A 482-nucleotide genomic window follows, 5' to 3' on the forward strand; every position below is an offset into this window, starting at 1 on the left:
TCCATTCATTATATGGCTATGCCACATCTTGTTAATTCATTCATCTGTTGAAAAACACTTAAGTTGTTTCCATATTTAACATGTTGAGCAAGTACCAAACTCTTTTCATCGTAGTTTCACCATTTTATATTTCCACCATCAATGAATACAGGTTCCAGGTTTTTCATATTCTTACCAACACTTGCTATTTTCTATTTTTTTGATAATAATTATTGTTGTTGTTCTCAGATGCCATTGAATCAGTTTCGACTAACAGTGACTCTATGCACAACAGAACAAAACACTGTCCAGTCCTGCACTATCCTTACAGTTGTTATGTTTAAGCCCATTGCTTCTGCCACTGTGCCCAATCCATCTCATTGGGGCTCTTCCTCTTCACTTACCCTCCACTTCACCAAGCATGAAGACCTTCTCCAGGGACTGGTTCCTCCTGATTGTTGTTGTTGTTGTCAGGTGCCATCGAGTCGGAACCGACTCATAGC

This window comes from Chrysochloris asiatica, unplaced genomic scaffold (assembly GCF_000296735.1).
Source record: "Chrysochloris asiatica unplaced genomic scaffold, ChrAsi1.0 scaffold00141, whole genome shotgun sequence".
NCBI classification, from domain to species: domain Eukaryota; kingdom Metazoa; phylum Chordata; class Mammalia; order Afrosoricida; family Chrysochloridae; genus Chrysochloris; species Chrysochloris asiatica.